This window comes from Bos javanicus, chromosome 5 (assembly GCF_032452875.1).
Source record: "Bos javanicus breed banteng chromosome 5, ARS-OSU_banteng_1.0, whole genome shotgun sequence".
Taxonomy (NCBI): Eukaryota; Metazoa; Chordata; class Mammalia; order Artiodactyla; family Bovidae; genus Bos; species Bos javanicus.
Genome location: NC_083872.1, coordinates 97,759,637 through 97,778,434, shown reverse-complemented (window position 1 = coordinate 97,778,434; position 18,798 = coordinate 97,759,637). Strand labels below are relative to the sequence as shown.

Sequence of the window (18,798 nt, the reverse complement as noted above, 5' to 3'; positions counted from 1 at the left end):
GGTACATGGGTTTGATCCCTGGGAGGGGAACTAAAATCCTGAATGCCTCATGGTGCAACCAAAAGAAAGAAGAAAGGGAACAGATTTCAAAAGATGAAGAACAACACGCCCCATTTAAACGCTTGACGTGTGTGGTTATGAAGAGAAGTGGTCTCACCACAGGGACAGCCTGTCACACAAGCAGCCATGTACAGAGTGGAGAACAAGACAGTGAGGCAACAAGCCCTCACAGAACACTAGTGAAGAAAGAGGAACCCTGGAAGCGGAAGTCTGTCTGCGTCATGGAGTCACTGTGAGAACACAGTATGCAGAAGAACCATATTTGTACATTGGAACATTCACTAAAAAGCTAGTAACTTAAAACAGGATCAATGAGAGGAGTATTTTGGTTAATACAGTAATTTTGAACCTTGGCTGCACATGAAGTCACCTGTGTGTGTGTGTGCGTGCTCAGTCGTGTACGGCTCTTTGCAACCCCATGAACTGCAGCCCGCCAGGCTTCTCTGTCCATGGGATTCTCCAGGCAAGAATACTGGAGTGGGTTGCTACTTCCTTCTCCAAGCTACCTGGCAACTCTTAATTATCCCGAAGTACCTCAGACCAATAAATCAGAACCTCTAGGGAGAAGGACGTGGGCATCAGTATTTTTTGCACAAACACTTAAAGGTGAATTCTTGACCTCCTCCTAGGGGTCACAAAAGACAGACCACTTGGAAGGCAGAGTTTAAAAGGGAACAAAGGAGAAACACGGCGCTGCACACAGCGCTGTCACTCGTCTGACCTATTTCCTGAGGTATGTGTTTTATAACATCTGCTGGAGGCATGATGTTCTGGATATATTATCAGTAATAGATCAAGCTGTCAGTGCCACAGAGTCTTGAATTCCAGTAATAATAAAGGAGCACACGTCACTAGGAGTCCCAACAAAAGGCCCTGAGGGTGTGCTGAGAAACAGAATCCCACCGTGGCTTAATCAAACAGCTTATAGCTGAAGCAACCCAGTTTCCAATCTTTTCCCGTTTTTTCAGATGTAGATATATCCAAAAAAGGTTTTAAAAGTTTGGGAGGAGACAAGGTAAATTCAGTGTTCACCTGTAAACAAGTGAGCGCAGGTTAAACATCTCTGCCCAGGAATTTCCCATGACTAAGGGCAAGTCACCACTACAAGCGCAGACAGTCTTCTGTAACTCCTCCCTCTAGTCCAATCCTGAAAAACTTCATTAAATACGCTGATGATGGACACCAAGAATTGGGCCTCCAGCCAAACCATCCATATTACATTAAATAAAGGATATCCCCACCCATCTCAAGGTTTGCCAGCAGTTTCTTTAAAAAAAAAAAAAAAGTGGCATTCAACCAAGAGTCCAGTGTTTTTGTTCATGATATAGCTGATTAACAAACAATAGAAGAAACTAGATGAGGAAGCGCTCACGGACTGTCTCCTTTGAACCTCGGGTCTCCCCAGGGCTCATTCACAGAACACGTTTTTGAACACCCAGTCTGTGTGAGCCTCTTTGCTCAGGTACCTTGGGAGGACACAATTAAACGCAATGCCATAGAAAGAAAATTTGTACACGGGTATTAATATCTGCCAGGCTCAGCAGGATGGGGGTGCTCCAAGAGGAGGAAATGGGAGGACTTGCATGGATGACGTCTAGTGGTCAGCGAGGAGGCAGCGATGGATCCCACCAGCACATATTTACTCTGGACGCTCTCCTACCCCAGTTCTGATGATGCTACACAAGCTGTATTCACGAACAACCTGTGGCCCCAGGAAGTATGGGGGAAGCAGGGACGTTACTAGCGAGAAGACCCTTCTACGAATTCTGGAGGCAACCTCTTTTCAGCTGGTCCCTGAGACTGGCTGCTTCCTGCCGGAAATATAAACAAACTCATCTTTAGGAGGCAGACAGGCTGCTGGTTCTCACTGTGGTACTGGCCTAGCAGAGACAGAAGCGGGGAGGGAAGAGGTGGTTCATCTTCCTTCAGACCCCAGGTGCGAATAGTCCCCTTCCCCAACACAAATACAAACACAGAGAAGAATGAACGGGAGGTACCCGCTTTACAACTCTGACAGTTATCTGACAAGATTACACTGACTTGACTTCAGTCCAGCAGCATTCTGTCCACCCGCAAAGTGTAAGCAGGAAGAATAAAAAAGAGGAATTTATTAAAATTAGTCCATTTTACTGGAAGGTCCAGTAAGGTAGACTAAAGGCCATAAGCACTCAGGAGCTGGGCAATCTAAATAGTCACAGACAAGAGAAGTTAGCTGTCTAGACCTACGGTCCTCAGGCTTTTCAGGCTATAGACACTTGAAAAAAACAAACTGCCCAGTCCACGTCCCCTTAGCAATTGTTCCTCTGACTACAGGCATCCCTCGGTAAACACAGGGAGTGGTTCCAGGAGCCCCTGTGGATACCAAAATCCTAGGATGCTCAAGTCCCTTAAACAAAATGATGCTGTAAAACAGATACAGTCAGCCCTCCTTATCGGCAGGTTTTGGATGTGGAAACTACTCGTAATCCATCTTAAACTCTAGAGAAAACAATGGCCAAGAAAGATATAGAGAGTCTACAGTGACATATGAAGCCTAGGTCAGAATTTAGATATGAGAGTATGCACAATCCTGTACAAGAATGTTTATGGCAGCATATTTATAATGGCCCCACAGTGCTTCAGCTGATGAATGTGTATGTGTTTTAGTCACGCCATCATGTCTAACTCCCTGTGACCCCATGGGCTAGAATGGATATGCAAAATATAGTCTATATGTCTATATCCACACAGTGGAATATGACTCGGTCATTGAAAGGAATGGATCTGATATCAACTGCAACATGAATCGGAGCAGGTGATGGCACCCCACTCCAGTACTCTTGCCTGGAAAATCCCGTGGATGGAGGAGTCTGGAAGGCTGGAGTCCATAGGGTCACAAAGAGTCAGACACAACTGAGCGACTTCACTTTCACTTTTCACTTTCATGCATGGAGAAGGAAATGGCAACCCACTCCAGTGTTCTTGCCTGGAGAATCCCAGGGACGGGGGAGCCTGGTGGACTGCCATCTATGGGGTCGCACAGAGTCAGACATGGCTGAATTGATTTAGCGGCAGCAGCAGCAACATGGATACACTTGCAAAACATTAAGCTAAGAGAAGGGAGCAAGGCACAAAAGGCAGGGAGGAGGGTGATAGCGAGTGACTGCTAATATGGGAAGGGATTATTTGAGGATGATAAAAACATTCTAGGGTTAGAGAGTGGTGATGGTCACACAGTTCTGTCAATATACTAAAACACTGATTTGTATACTTGAAAAGTATAAATTTTGTAGTTGTGAGCTTTATCTCAAATTCTTTGGAAATGTAAATTTTATGGCATGTGAATTATATCCCAATAAAGTTATTTTTTTTTAAAGACAAAGAAAGGCCAAGGGACTATACCAAATAAAAGGAAACTAAAAAGATAAGTGACAAGTAAATATAGCATCTGATGCTCAACTGCATCCTGTACTAGAGGGAGACCGTGCTATGAAAACCTTGCTGGATTGATGGACACAACGGGAACAGAAATGGACTGAACAGAGGCATGAAGTCCACGCTAGTTTACTGGGCTTGACAGCTCTACTGGGGGTAGAAGAATGTCCTTGTTCTTTGGAGACCCAGGGACGTGCTTGGGGACAGAGGGCCAAGATGTGGGCAAGTTGTTTGCAAATGGAAAAATGTATCATGTATATATGTAAAGAGAGACAGCAAGTGATAAAACAGAGAGAGCAAACTGTTACCAGTAGATGATGATCTTTTAAGTGTAAAATTATTTCCAAACAAAAAGTTTAAAATAATTTAGGCAGCACTAGTGGTGAAAAACCCACCTGCCAATGCAGGAGACACAAGAGACTCGGGTTCAATCCCTGGGTTGGGAAGATCCCCCAGAGGAGGGCATGGCAGCCCACTCCAGCATTCTTGCCTGGAGAATCCAAGGACAGATGAGCCTGGCGGGCTGCAGTCCACAGGGTTGCCAAGAGTTGGACATGACTGAAGCAACTGAGAATGCACGCATACATACTGTAAGATCCAAAACTTCTACTTTCAATAAATTATCCAAGATAAATATACTTGCTCAAGTACATTTTATGTGAAATATTGTTCATTGAAATGTGTTTGTGATTATAAAAAGTGAGAAACAACCTCAATGTCAATGAGTGATAGACAGGCTAAATATATTATATTTCACAGGGCTCTAAAAAAGAAAAATGTCTATCTATAGGCACTGATACAGAACAGTTTCCAACAGTGTATTCTTTTCTGAAGAGAAAAAAAACCAGGGATACAGGAAGAATAGATTTATCCCTACCAACAAAAGCAACAAAAAAAAAGCTCAAGAAGCCTAGGAATGTCTTGATTTAGTTAGGAAAGAATTTAAGCCTGTTCTCTATATTTATTTATGGAGCGCTCTTTATTTATTTGTATCTGTAGATACACATAATTTTCTATCTTACAACACTGATAATATGAACTTTACAATGCAAAAAAAATCTAATACAATCTTGGATGCCATTCACTCCTACGGTTAACTCAAAATATTTCTTTTCATAAACTTTTTAAGTTCAAATATAACATATTTTCATAAAGCATAAAAATCATGAATGTACAAAGAACTTTTAAAAAGTTAGCATACTCTTGGAACTACCATCCTGATCAAGTAGAAAACTCTAGAAGTTGGCCTCATATCCCATCCGATCAACTAATCTCCCATCCTAAAGGTAACCACTGTCCTGACCCCTATCAATACATTAGTTTTGCTCGTTTTTGAACTCTTTTGTGTCTGAACTCTTTTCTTCAACATTGTATTTGAGCCCTTGGTGTTGTCAATAGCAATAGCTTTTCCTATTTTATGTTATTTCATTGAGTATACAACAATGTATTTCTCCATTCTTATACTGATGGACTATTTGGGTCATTTCCAGTTTGGAGTAATTATGAATTACGCTATGAACATCCTTGTACATGGCTTTTGGTGAACATAAGCACATGTTTGTTGGGTATACAACTAGGACTGGATTTGTTGGGTCAGAGGCACAGTGCAAGTTTCAGCTGTAACACAGTACCACCAATTTTCAAAACAGTTGTACTAATTCATGATTCCCGCCATCAGTGTTTGAGAGTTCTTGTTCTATATCCTTGCTGACACTTGATATTTTCAAGCTTTTTGTTGCTATGTTTGTTTTATTTTATTTACTTTTAATTGAAGGATAATTGCTTTACAATACTGTGCTGGTTATTTGTTTTTAAATTTTAGCTATTTTGGTCACTGTGTAGTGGTAACTATACTTTTATTCAGCATTCTTTGGTGACTCTCGTGTTGAGCACCTTGAGAACCTTTTTATTTGACCTCCTGTATTTAGATCTACAATTCAGTTGGAGTTTTTCTGTGTGTATGATATGAGGTAGGGGTTAAAATCGGTTGTTTTTAATATGGATAAACAGTTTAGGATCATTTACTGAAAAGATTTTTCTCTCATATACATTTATGATGCTGTATAATGTCATCTTAATCATAAATTGTGTCTATGTGCATGTACATGTATACACACATACACACACACATTACTTACAAGGGCTTCCCTGGTGGCTCAGACGGTAAAGAATGTGCCTGCAATGCAAGAGACCCAGAGTTCGATCCCTGGGTTGGGAAGATCCCCTGGAGGAGGAAAAGGCAACCCACTCCAGTATTCTTGCCTAGAGAATTCCATGTATAGAGGAACCTGGTGGACTATAGTCCATTGGGTTGCAAAGAGTTGCGCAACTATCACTTTCAGTTTCACAAATGCACACAAATACTTTTATATACATGTGTTTAAAAAAAAAAAACACGTGGATCTGCTTCTGGTTTCTCCTCTATTCCATTGATCCATTTGTTTATTCTACACTGCATAGTGAAGTGAAGTCGCTCAGTCGTGTCCGACTCTTTGCGACCCCATGCACTGTAGCTACTACCACGCTCCTCCGTCCATGGGATTTTCCAGGCAAGAGTACTGGAGTGGGTTGCCATTTCCTTCTCCAGAGGATCTTCCTGACCCAGAGATCGAACCCAGGTCTCCCGCACTGTAGGCAGACGCTTTAGCGTCTGAGCCACTATCCAACAGTATAAATTCAGTAGTTTTGTTTATCATCAACATTACTACTTTGACTGTTCCTGACATTTGTGTTTCCATATAAATTTTAGAATCAGCTTATATAATGATTTAGACATCTTTCATTAGATTTAGTGCTAGGTTTTGATATTTTTTTGCTCTTACTATACATGTCATCTTTCTTAAAATTTCATTTTCTGGTTACTACTGTTACACAGAAATACAGATTTCATAGATTGACCTAGTATCTAAACTTACTTTTTTAAAAATATTACTTTTAATTTATAAAAAGCAAAATTCATGTTTTTTTGGTATATAGTTCTGTGAGTTTTTGACCAGTTGTATAATGTAACCCTCACCACAACCAAGACACAATGCTTTCATTTGCCCAGATAAGCTCCTCATGCCACTCCTTTGTAATCAGCACCTTCTCCCCACCCTAAACCCTGGCCACAACTGACTTGTTCTCCAATGCCTATAGCTTTCCTTCCTAGAATATGACTTAAATTGAATCATATAGCTTATTACCTTTTGACGGTGGCTTCTCTTACTCAACATGCTGCCTATAAAATTTATGCCTGTTGTTGCATTTATCAACAGTTTGTTTGCAGGAATATACCACCAAGTATATATTCATTCACTAGTTGTAGGATATTTGGGTTCTTTCTAGTTTGGGGTGATTATTCCTAAAGCTGTATAAACATTTGTGTACAGGTTTTTGTGTGAACCTAAGTTTTCATTTTTCTTAAGTAAATACCTAGAAGAAGGACTGATGAGTCACATGGTAAGTGTGTGCTTATCTTTATGAGAAACTACTCAACTGCTTTCTGCAATAGCGGACCATTTGTGGTGGAGGTGGTTTAGTCACCAAGTCCTGTCCAACTCTTATGACCCCACAGCCCACCAGGCTCCTCTGTCCATGGGATTTTCCAGGCAAAAATACTGATTTGGGTAGCTATTTCCTTCTCCCAGGCAATTTTCCCCACCCAGGGACTGAACCCAGAACTCCCACATTTCAGGCAGATTCTTTACCCTACTGAGCCACTGGAGAAGCCTACCATTTTGTACCCCCACCAGCAACATAGGAAAGTTCCATTCACTCTGCATCCTCAACAGAATTTGGCTCATGTTTAGGAAGTCCCTATTCTTGTTTGTTAAGAGTTCTTTTATGATGAAATGGGTTTTAACAAATGGTTTGTCTGAATCGACTAACATAGTCATGATTTTTCTACCTTTTTACAATTAATGAGATGAATTATATTAACTGATTTAAAGCTATCAAAACATTTTTATACATATATTCCCTATTAGAAAAGTTTACTTAATGATCAAATCATTACTCTAATAATAGATTAGAAGTTACATGGATAAATGAAGTCTGATGATAGCCTAAATGCTACCATCTAGCCAAAACTGTATGATCCCTTCAGTCACACTTCCGAATAAGCCTTTCCCCACCAAATACAAAGCAGATCAGAGAAATGGGAGACCAAATCAGTCCTAGAGCCACATGCATCACTCTGATGTTTAGTATGTGGATTCTGAAACATCTAGAAGGAAAAAGAACTTCCGTTACAAAAGATAATGATTCGAACTGACTGCATAGCACAGGGAACTCAGTGCTCTGTGGTGACCTATATGGGAAGGAAATCCAAAAAGAGGGGATATATGTATACCTGTGGCTGACTCACTTCAGTGCACAGCAGAAACTAACAACACTGTAAAGCAACTACGCTCAAAAAAAAAAACAAAAAAAAAACAGATTTACCATCAAATGCTTTTTTAAATAAATGATATTGATGTGGTAGTAACATTTTATACTTTAAGAAACCAGAAATCAAAGTATATAGAAATAAGTTACATGTCCCATGCAACAGAAATAAATGGATGAATAATGAAAACATGTGATAGTTTTATATATTATAAAATTCATGAAATGCTACTATGTGGAGGGAAAGCCTTACACCCTTTTGAAAATGAATATGTTAATGGATTCTGGCCTACTAATTAAAAACCACGTTAGTTTTGTCTTTTCACTTTACCTGTTTTCTGGTGGTTATGTTTTTTCATAATTAAATGACATGATCAGAGGGATGGTGATGACAAGCCCCTCAGGGCCTCGATAAACTTTTGCCATGAAATCATCATAATGTTACAAAATGCATTTTCAACCCTTGAGCGGACTGTATAACCGGGATTAAGACTAACACCAGCATACTTCCCTGGTGGTCCAGTGGCTAACCTCTGTGCTCCCAGTGCAGTCTAGGTTTGATCCCTGCTCAGGGAACTGGATCCCACATGTCTCAACTAAGAGCTTGAATGCGGCAACTAAAGATGCCACGTGCCACAAATAAGGGCTTCCCAGATGGTACTGGTGTTAAAGAACCCTGCCAATGCAGCAGACATAAAAGATATGAGTTTAATCCCTGAGCCGGGAAGATCCCCTGGAGGAGGGCATGGCAACCCACTCCAGTATTCTTGCCTGGAGAATCCCATGGACAGAGGAGCCTGGTGGGCTACAGTCCATAGGGGGGGAGAGTTGGATACAACTGAAGCAACTTAGCACGCACGCCACAACTAAAACCTGATGCAGCCAAATAAATAAATAATAAACATTAAAAAAAAGAAGAAGGAGGAGGACACTGGGTGGCTCGGAACATTTCTGTAGCTTCTCACAACATAGCTCTCTGAAGCTGCCTCAGTCCCTGCGTTACCTCGCCCGCTCACACACCTTTATTTAGTATTTTGGGCAAAAGAAGGGGCTGGTAATATTCCACCAAGACCTGACAACAAGCCAGAAGGCAAAGGCGATGCCACAGGTGTTCGAGGACAAAGACACTGCTGGGCTAGATATCCTGGGTTCTACTACGAGCACTATCAGCACCTCACTCTTCCCGAGTCACCACGCTTGTTCCTCACCCATTCCTGTGTGGTTTACCGAACTCTGCCCGTTTGCCTTATCACCTCATAGGCTACTGCTGCCATTAGCATTTTAAGTCACAGTGTCTTGTGTGTATAACATAACTCCATATATTAATAACTAAGATCAGCTCCCTGAAGACTGGATATCTATCAGACAGTATCTATTAGATACAGAATATTTTTAAAATACCAAGTACTTGAAATCTAAAAGTAATCCTAAGCAAGTCATAGCAGAGTCTATGGTAATCTTCAACATCAACCACCACAATCAACATTGCCTTTTTTTTTTTTTTTAAACTATTACCAAAGTATCACTGTGAAAACCACAGACAAAGAATAAACATATCAGTTGGGTAATATTTCTTTAAACCTAGCACTTAACACAGAAATATTGTTAGTTTTACCAAAATGAGAATTCACCAGATTTGGACTAGTTCTGCCTGCTCTATGTGTTCAAAACAACAACAAATACACTGTCCAATGAACTTTGGCTTCTATTTCCTCATGCCTGTGAACAGGCTTAAAAAACAACAACACTGTATATCTCAGGGCAAAGTCCAAGCCTGAGCACCCTGCCGCATGCCCACAGAAGGACGTGTGCGGCAGCAGGCAATGAACTGACCTGTAGGCTCAGAATCTGGGGGTGACACCACTATAAAGACCCGAAGGAGTGAGATTAAAAGTTAGCCAAGATCCAATGGGCCTTTGGAGGACAGCTGCTTACTAGCCATCAAAGATTTCTTAGTCTAGAAGTCAGACATTAATGAGGTTCCAAGGAGATTGGAGATCTCTCTCTAGAGGTCAGTTGGTAAAAGGCAGTACTCTCAAAACTCAGTATTTTAGAGCTGGAAGATACCTCAGTAATCATCTTGTCCATCCCCTAGTTTTACAGGTAATGAGGAGGAGGATGAAGAGGAAGAGGAGAATGAATCTGAGACCTCAAATCCTCGTTGGGAGTAAAAGCTCTCAATTAAACAAGCTGCACTGGGACTTCCCTGGTGGTTCAGTAGCTAAGACTCCTTGCTCCCAATGCAGAGAGCCGGAGTTCAATCCCTAATCAGGAAACTAGATCCCACATGCCATGTTCCATGTGCCACAACTAATAACTGGCACAGCCAAAAAAAACTGAATATTAAAAAAAAAGAACAGACTGCACTAATAATGGTTAGAGATAAGTGAATCTCTCTGCTGTGACCCCACTCCACTCACTGCATTTCTGCACCCTGCACTAATTACCACCTGGATCTATGAGCAGTTCTACTCTGCTAATTCATATTTTAAACAGAAAATGGCACTTTACAAGTCAACAATAAAAAATTAAATAACTGACCAAAAAATGGGCAAAGGACTGAGACATTTCCCCAAAGATGATACACAAATGGTCAACAAGTAGATGAAAAGATGCCCATCATTACCAATCATCTAAGAAATGCAAACAAAACCACAATGAGCTATCACCTCACACCTTTAGAAAAGCCATTATTTAAAAAAAAACAAACAGAAAATAAGTGCTGGCAAGGATGTGGAGAAAGTACCACCTTTGGGTACTGTTAGTAGGATTATGAAATGATATAATGAAAGTCGGCTTAGTCATGTCCAACTCTTTGTGACCCCATGGATATACAGTCCATGGAATTCTCCAGACCAGAGTACTGGAGTGGGTAGTCTTTCCCTTCTCCAGGGGATCTTCCCAACCCAGGGACTGAACCCAGGTCTCCCGCATTGCAGGCAGATTCTTTACCAGCTGAGCCACCAGGGAAGCCCATGAAATGGTATAAATGCTATATAGCACAGTATGGCACTTATTCAAAAAATTAAAAAACAGAACTACCATATGACCCAGGAACTCCACTTCTGGGTATTTATCCAACAGAACTGAAGACAGTCTCCAGGAGATATTTGTACACACGTGTTCCCAGCAGACTTATTCACAATAGCCAAGAGTAACCCAAATGTCTATCAACAGATGAATAAACAAAACATGATTACACGTACAATGGTAATAAGATTCAGCTTTAAAAAGGAAGGGGATCCTGTCACATGTGACAACATGGATGGACCCTGATGACAGCACACTAAGCAAAATATGTCATAAAAAGCTAAACGCTGATGATTCCATTCATATGAGGTTATCCAAGATAGTCAAATTCACGGAAACAGAGCACAGAATGGGGCTCACCGGAGGCTGAGGGAGGGAGAAAGGAAATTTCAAATACTCTACTGTGTAGAGTTTCAGATGCTAAAGATGTAAGAAGTTCTAAAGATCTGTTTCACCACAGTGTGTATACACAAAACAATATTGAACTATACATCTGAAAATGGTTACAATGGTAAATTTTACATTGCCTTTACTACAATTTTTTAAAAAAGAAAACAACAACAAAAAGAAAATGGCTGTCTTTCTTTTCAAGAGATCCTGGCAACAAGTATTGATATAAACTCCTTGATGACGAAGGCCACAGGCTACATATATTTCTTTGCATCTCTTCTAATACCTCACTCTCAGAAGTTGCTCACTAAGACTTGTTCATGCCAATGACAGAAACATGCCAACGACCACTGGCATTTTAAAAGAATGAATCTTTTGTCCACCAAAAAAAGCCTACTGGACTCAGAAGTCAAAGCGCTCATCTCCATACATGAACCAAGGTCATTTGTATAATAAAATACCTCCAATGACTTCACAATAATTTTTACTAAGAACTTGTATACAACTACTACTTCCTGGTAGTGGATACCACAATGATTAACACTTGGTAACTGGAAACCCACCCCACCAGCAAATACTGTACTGCCTTAAATTAATGTCCTGTTAATTACATCCTCTAATGAGATGGCCACTGGCAACATCTAAAGAGCCAGTCACACAGGTCACTTCACTGCCAGAAAAAATTGCTTGAGTTTGTCTTTCAGTTGGGATTGCAGTCAAGAGAAGAAGGGGTTTTCCACTGTACGGGATTTTTATTGTTGGTTATAAAGCCAAGAAGCTATAAAATCAAGCTTCCTGAATATTTACATTAACGAGGCTCTTAGTCATCCACAAAATGAAAAACGAAAACAATTGCTTTAATTACATAGTTAAAAGGGTTTCAATGGAAGGAAAGGTTTCTGATATTTGGATATTCTAGAGTAATGAAATTAGATGCTGTCTGTCCCTAAAGTTGTTTAAAGCAGCTGTTAAATACATATGCATACACCCATTTTATTCTTAAAAATACATTCCAAACTGCAAATGACTTCTGGCCCCTTTAAATGCCAGAGTTAATAATGTTTATCTTCAGGGTCTCCCAATACTGATAAACCACAATAAACAACATTGTGATCCTTCTATAAGACTTCTGTTGGACAGAAGATTAATACATTTAAAAAAAAAAAAAAGAAGATTAATACATTTTTAGGTTAACATTTCAAGAGCCTATTCTATAAGCAGTGTTTAATTGCTTTGCAAGTTTCTAGAGCTGAGAATGTGATTTTCAACTCACAGTATATTCAAATTTATATAATCTTGAAGGAATTCTACAGGAAGAGCCAGACTGTCACTCTCTCGGAAACACAGTAGAATCTATCTCAAGATGAGACAAAGGTTGTGCCTCATTCAAGTCAAGTTGCTGCCATGAATGAAGGGAATCGTTCTCCTTTAGTTGTCCTCTAATTTTATCTAAGGCAAATATGCAGTGCAAACATGATTAACAAATAAGAACAAATGCCCAACAAGCAAAAGGGGGTATTCTACCAGGTTTTAACCACTAGTGCTTAAATTTAGGACATGGTACTGGGGCTACGTTGAGTACAGATTCTGTACATTATATGGATATATCCCCTACTAAAATAAAAACGCAATTAGTTTTCCACCTTTGATGGAAATTTGGGGCATAAGTAATATCACATTACTTAACTGCCCAAAAGCCAAAACCTAATTTTAGCTTTAACCTTCTATTCCATCAAGACTGTTATTAGACACACTGCCCAGCTATCGAGATGACTATAAAACATCATACACTTTTATATCTTCTAATCCTGTCCACTTTTTTGATTTAAAAAAAAAAGATATAAAGGTGAAATGATCAAAAGACAGGAACACAAGGAGAGACAAGAATGTCTGAACCAGAAGACACCTCCAAGATCATCGAATACGATATTATTTCACAGCCCAGGAAGCTAAGACCTAACTATCTCTAAATTAGCTCCACAACGAACTGGGATTCAAGTCTGTGTAGCCTTCCACTAGAATAAGAAAGAAAAGGGAATCTGTGAGCAAGAAGGAAACACATACAGGACAGTCTCTGGACTCCAGGAAAGTTGCTGTAGCAGGCTGCTGCCTACTCTCTGTGCTTTCTTTTCTGCTTATCTGAGGCAGACACACAGCCAACCATCCAAGAGACATCTCCCCTCAGACTTGCTAAGAGTCCCGGTTCCTCCTGGACAGCGAGCAGCGTATCTAAGCCTAGGAAACGATACACGACGTGCGTTACACCACCCCCGGTACCCACTCCTGTTGGACAGACACGGACAACAATTCAAGCAAACGAGACACCACAGATAAAGGGAGTGGAAGCTTCTGGGAAAGATTTTGTTCTCCGTCAGGCAAGCACTGGAGTAGGAACTGCTGGCTCTTGTCTACTTCCTCCTTCTTACCTCGGAAAGACAAGTGATGCCGACAACTGAGGCAGCCATTTTGTGATGTGATGTAAGTAAACACGCAAAAGATGGCTGACCACCTAGCCGAGGGCACTGCGGAGCAGCTGAATTGCCTGAGAACACCTACCTCTGAAATTCCCTGAACTTTTCTGAACCACACAGTAATAAATGGCTTACGGTTTAAGCCTCTTCTATGTCTTTCTATTAACTACCGCTGAAAGCAGTACTGAATTTTAAAAAAAAAACAAACTTTTTTCTGGGTAGTTCCCTGGTGTTCCAGTGGTTAGGATGAGTGCTTTCACTGCCAGGGGCCCTGGGTTTGATTGCCAGTCAGGCAACAAAGATCCAACAAGCAGCATGGCACAGCCAAAATTAAAAAAAAAAAAATTATGAAACAAAATCTTTTGTGCCCTGTTGTAATTTTCCTGCCACATCACTCCCATTAAAAGTGTGTATTCTGCTCATATACATGCCCCTAAAAAAAGACAGTATTATATTCATAATTAACAACATGCATGCATACTAAGTCACTTCAGACATGTCCAACTCCTTGCGACCCTATGAGTTGCTCGCCAGGCTCTTCTGTCCATGGGATTCTCCGGGCAAGAATACTGGAGTGGGTTGCCAGTGGTCTCTCCAGGGGATCTTCCTGACCCAGGGATCGAACTCACATCTCGTTTTGTCTCCTGCATTGGCAAAAGGGTTCTTTACCACTAGCACCACCTGAGAAGCCACACATAATTAATAGAGACCAGTTCAATTACTTTATAGTTACAGCACATCTCAACAATGACCCTATTAAAATAAACGTCATCAGTAGACAAAATGTAAGGAAAAGAAACATGACTTTGAATCATATTTTTTCTTGATTGTGACTTTGATCCTTCTTTGTGCCATCTCAAATCCTTTTTGGAAATGAGTATCACATAAATAACAAACTAATGAATAAGATCTATCTGAACTAAACTCTTCTGCTCCTTTAATCATAACTGCTGCTTCAGTTGCTTCAGTTGTATCCAACTCTTTGTGACCCTATGGACTGTAGCCTGCCAGGCTCCTCTGTCCATGGGATTCTCCAGGCACGAATACTGGTGTGGGTTGCCATGCCTTCCTCCAGTGAATCTTCCCAACCCAGCGATCAAACCCAGGTCTCCTGCATCACAGGCAGATTCTTTACCACTGCTGCTGCTGCTGCTAAGTCGCTTCAGTTGTGTCCGACTCTGTGCGACCCCATAGACGGCAGCCCACCAGGCTCCCCTGTCCCTGGGATTCTCCAGGCAAGAACACTGGAGTGGGTTGCCATTTCCTTCTCCAATGCATGAAAGTGAAAAGTGAAACTGAAATCACTCAGTTGTGTCCGACTCCTCATGACCCCATGGACTGCAGCCTATCAGGCTCCTCCATCCATGGGATTTTCCAGGCAAGAGTACTGGAGTGGGTTGCCATTGCCTTCTCCACCACTGAGCCACCAGGAAAGCCCTTAATCATAACTGTTAGTAAAAGATTAAATAATAAAATTTCATTCTTGAATTTACAGCCCCCAAAGTGGCCGAGTCAATATTTTCACATTCGGATGCTTATAACAGAAGCCTGGAGACTTACCAGCACTACACCAAATTCATGGCATTGCTCTTTTCTTCTTTAGAGGTTATAATGATAGACTTTGAATACTGATAAGACATTAAAAGTCAGACTACCCGGTACAGCTATTTCAATAGTTATTTTAACTGTATTTTGATAGAACTCTGTCAAATATATGTTTACCTCCATGACCCCAGTTGCACCCACCTCTGTACTTTCCTAGGTCCCATTTTTCCGTATTCACCCCACAATATTCCTCTGGCTCCCAACACTCATCTGCACTCTGCCCACAGCCAGTTCTGTTCTGCCTATACCAGCTCTGTGATCACTAACATCTCCTCCACTCACAGCCTCCCTGGTTGAAAGAAACAGACAACAGCCACAAACATCTCTTCTCTCAAGTGTGCCACCCTCTCTCCCCTACTGTCATTCAAGGAATAAAATGGCTGAGTACCTTGAGTTTGAGCACAGATAAAAATAAGTATGAATATACAGATTTATATGAATGATACATGTGGGCTCAGTGCTTTCATAACTTAAAAAAAACAACAGAACCAATGCTCTTTTTTCTTTTTTTTTTGGTAAGCTATAAAGCGCTTTTGGGCTCCCCAGGTGGCTGGGTAGTAAAGACTCTGCTGCCAGTGCAGGAGACACGGGAGATGCTGGTTCGATCCCTGGGTCGGGCGATTCCTGGAGGAGAAAATGGCAACATATTCCAGTATTCTTGCCTGGAGAATCCCATGGACAGAGGAGTCCGGCAGGCTACAGTCCATAAGACTGTAAAGAGTCAGACACAATTGAGCACACACACAAAAGCACTTTTATCGACTCCTCCTTTGTGTCTACCCTTTACCCACCACTCTCCGAGGTTACTTAATCTTCTGCCCTTGTGGTTTCAGGACCACATGGCTCATCCCACACAATAGCATATTTCCTTCTTCCCAACAAGTTAATCAGCTAAGATGGAAACATTATTTTATTGCTACAGATTGTCTGTGTTAGACTACTCTAAAAATATGTTAGAACAAGGCACCAGTTTATATCAGCAATTTCAAATTCTCATGATTTACCCTGAAACTACGATACTGGTATTTCCTCTGATGGCACAAAAGCAATGAAGGGCAAAACTGCTGGCACTTTAGCATCAATTACGGCAAGGATCCAAACTGTACTAGCAGGAATTACATTCTTCACTGTCTGTCAATCACTTTTTTAAATACTGATTTTATATTATTTATTTGGCTGCACCAGGGTCTTAGTTTCGGCATGCAGGAACGGCATATGCAATCTAGTTCTCTGACCTGGGATCAAACTTGGGCTCCCTGAATTGGGAGCACAGAATCTCAGCCACTGGACCACCAGCAAAGTCCCTATCAATCTTTTTTTTTAATAATTTATTTTTTATTGAAGGATAATTGCTTTACAGAATTTTGTTGTTTTCTGTCAAACCTCAACATGAATCAGCCATAGGTATACATATATCCTCTCCTTTTGAACCTCCCTCCCATCTCCTTCCCCATCCCATGCGTCTAGGTTGATACAGAGCCCCTGTTTGTGTTTTCTTAGCCATATGGCAAATTCCCATTGGCTATCCATTTTACAAATGGTAATATACATTTCCACGTTACTCTTTCTCCTATCAGTCATTTTAAAAAAGCCAGTTTCACTTAACAATGTCCTTGATAAAATAGTAAAAGTTATTAATTATTAAATCTCACTCTTGAGAACTTGATCTTTTTAATAATCTGTGTGATGAAATGGGAGCATTTCATCATATCTAATATGTACAAAAAGCATTTCTACATACCTAATACAATGGCCATCTTAAGAAAAAGCATTTATGCAATTGAGTGGTCAGCTGAACTATACACTTTTCCATAGAATACATTTCTGCTGAAAGAATGGCTGGGAGACAACTTATTATTATATATAGTTATTCAGACTTAGGTACTTGGCAGACATTTTCTCTGAAGTAGATACAGTGAGCCTGAGGCTTCAAGGAAAAAACTGACAATACCTGTTGCTGATAATAAAATTTGAGTTTTCAAGAAAAAATTAGAATTTTGGAAAACTTGAACTGGATACCAAAATCTTGACTGCGCCTCAATTCTAAAGACTTTTTGGATGAGATTAATGGTTGCATTAATGAATGTGATTTGATGAATATTGTGTAACCAATGTGTCAATATTTGAAAGATCTGTAGAACTCAATGATTATTTCTTAAATGACCAATGTACAATGTTATAAAATCACAAGCTGGTCAAAGATCCGTCCAAAGTGCAAGATGGACCAGTAGATTTTTCTGTTACGGAGTAGCACAAAAAATTCATTGACAATGTTCAGATTCAACACAACTAACTCTTAAGAACATCTTTCTAAAAAAAAAAAGAGGCAAAGGGAGAAAAAAAAGAATCTACCATTTGCTGAGTCTTAGAATATTAAAGAATATACACAATTACATGAAAAAGACACTAAAATACCCCACCTTTTCTCTACTATGAATCTGTGAATAAACAGGGTTTCTTCATATATTTCAAACAAAGCAACATATCACAACAGGCTGAATGCAAAAGCAGTTATGAAACTCCAGTGGTCTTCTATTAAGCAATGCATTAGAGAGTGGCAAAACATAAAACCATCTCACACTTATCACTGTATTTTTGTTTTGGAATACTTTTTTCATTAAAATATGTTATTCATGTTAACCTTTCATGAGTTTATCATTTTTAAGTGAAAAAGTATTTTAAAACATTTCAGACTTTTAATTTCTAATATGTTAAATATTGATATAGTCCACATAAACAAAAGATCTTTGGGGCATCAATAATGCAAAAGTGTCCCAACGCCAAAATGTTAGAAAACCTTAGGTTTTCAGCACCACAAAAAAAGTGCTTATATGCGTGTGTATATAAAAGAATAGGCACCTGAGAATGAGTCAGAAGGTCTTTGCTCCAGGTCCACTCGCTTTGGGATTTGGATAAATTAATCTAAGGTCTTAGTTTCTTCATCTGTGAAATGGGTTATTCATGTCTTGTTCTGAAGATAAAAGACAAAATATGTCAAAACAGTTGATACAGTACAGGTATACTGTTATTGTTACAAGATCTCAAAGTTAAGAGTTTTAACCTTGTGACTATATTTCAAAAACATTCTCTATTCTTAAATTTTTTTGCTAAATGCAGAACTCACAGAAAATGCAAAGTGGAGATTTTTTGATTAGTCAATTAGCTCAAATGTCTAACCACATAACTTTACTGATTTAAATTTAGTATTTGACAGTTATAATCAGTAATATGTATATTCTAATTATTACAGATATTTCCAAATACACATAGAAGTACAGAAAATTGTAACAAACGCCCATGTACTCTTAAAAATTACCAAAAAATTGCTAATATTATTTCATTTCCTATGTGTGTGTATGCCTATTCTGATGTTTTTAAAAACAAGTATTAGGCATCATTTCATTTTGTCTATAAATACTCCCATATGTATCTTTTTAACAGATGAGAATTTAACATAACC

The 18,798-nt window shown here is 39.8% G+C and overlaps 1 protein-coding gene across 1 annotated transcript in view; it reads right to left on the bottom strand.

The window, feature by feature from the left end:
- The window catches only part of DUSP16 (dual specificity phosphatase 16), a 93,511-nt gene that overhangs the window by 68,019 nt on the left and 6,694 nt on the right, over window positions 1–18,798 (bottom strand). The window contains exon 2 of the mRNA XM_061417818.1: window positions 18,198–18,309. The gene's annotated coding sequence lies outside the window, so the exon portion shown is untranslated. The remainder of the gene's footprint in view (window positions 1–18,197; window positions 18,310–18,798) is intronic.